This window comes from Brassica oleracea, chromosome C1 (assembly GCF_000695525.1).
Source record: "Brassica oleracea var. oleracea cultivar TO1000 chromosome C1, BOL, whole genome shotgun sequence".
Lineage (NCBI taxonomy): Eukaryota > Viridiplantae > Streptophyta > Magnoliopsida > Brassicales > Brassicaceae > Brassica > Brassica oleracea.
In genome coordinates, this window is record NC_027748.1 from 33,790,098 (window position 1) to 33,791,867 (window position 1,770).

Sequence of the window (1,770 nt, forward strand, 5' to 3'; positions counted from 1 at the left end):
TTACCGAGTTGTTTAGAGAACATACGGTTCACGAGTCGTTGGTAAGTTGCGCCAGCGTTTTTGAGGTCGAAGGGCATTACCCTGTAGCAATAGGTTCCGCGATCGGTAATGAACGCAGTCTTCTCGCGATCGTCTGGGTTCATCATAAATTGATTGTAACCTGAGAAGGTGTCCATGAAAGACAGAAGTTCGTTGCCCGCCGTTGCTTCTACTAATCGATCGATGTGTGGCAGAGGGAAACTATCTTTTGGACAGGCCTTGTTTAGGTCGGTAAAATCCACGAAAACTCGCCATTTCACGTTTTATTTTTTGACTACCACAGGGTTAGCGAGCCAGTCTGGATACCTCACTTCCGTTATTGACTCGACTTTAAGCAATTTTTCGACCTCGTCGTTTACCGTGGAAGCCCGTTCGGGTCCTATCTTCCATCTTTTTTGTTTGACGAGTTTGAAGGTCGGATTGATATTTAATTCGTGACACATTATGTTAATGTCGATCCCTGGCATATCTTCCGCGGCCCATGCAAAAGTATTGAGGTTATTTTTTAGACATGCTATGAGCTCTGTCCTCAAAGGCTCGCGGAGATTGCCTCCGATCTCGACGCATCATTCCGGAAATGCTTCGTCGAGACAGACTGTGACCACAAGTTCGCAAGTTGGTTCGCGTTTTTCCTCTAGGGCCGTGATGTTACGAGACTGCCAGAAGAGTTCCGCTGATCTTGACTTCGCGAATCCTTGTTGGAGATCTTTTTCTCCGCTTTTCTAGGAGTGGTCTCGAGGTCTGGTCTTTTTCGTTTTTGTTCTGCGGCGTAACACACCTGTGATACTCTTGAGTTTCCCCATATTACTTCGACTCCGTTAGGGGTTGGGAATTTGAGGCAAAGATGGTATGTTGATGGGATGGCACGCATGGTGTTCAACCATGGCGTTCCCATGATAACGTTGCAAGAAGCGGGACGGTCAACGACTAGAAACTCTGTGACTCTTGTGACGGTGTCGGCTTTGACTGCGAGATTAATCGACCCGTAAGCCATGGTTGTTTCTCCCGAAAGTCCCAGTAGTGGGCTAGGGTATTTCACGATTTTGGATTGATCTATCTCCATTTTCTCGAGAGTATCCTTGAAGATGATATTGGCCAAACTTCCGGTGTCATTTAGCACCCTAGCGACGTCGATATCTCGGATCGCCAGCTCGATAACAAGGAAATCGTTTCGAGGTTTGGCTGAGAGTTAGATTGATCCGTACCCCTCTCCTTCTAGCGCCAAACTGTGGGAACCGAGATTTGCACTGTCGATTTCTATTTAAATTAGGAAAGTAGGAGAACCCTAGTTTCCCAGAGGTCCCGGATATCTGCTAATACCACACACTAAGCAATGAGAACACGAGATAACAACGATAAATTATATGAAATCGTAAAAAGAGAGCAAAGAGAAGTCTTATTCCGAATTTGCGTATGAGCGTTTACAACAAAGTATAAGCCTAGGCTCGAGAGCTGTCGGTGAGATTCCTAGTTCTAACAACCCTAAGAAGGCTAAACTTAATTGAGTAGCAGCTTGAATAACAAAAATAGAAAGTTGCCTAATTGCCCTAAGTGCTAAGTTTGCTCTGAGAAAGTCCCTTTCATGCCTCTTGCCTAGGACTCCTTATATACTGGCTCCTAGGTCTGTTTACGCTTTTCCTCTTCTGCCCTTAAGCCGTCATAGCATAAAAATGGAGATATTCTATTTTTTTCTAATTTTCGTAATTATCTTCAAAATTTCGTATTTATCCG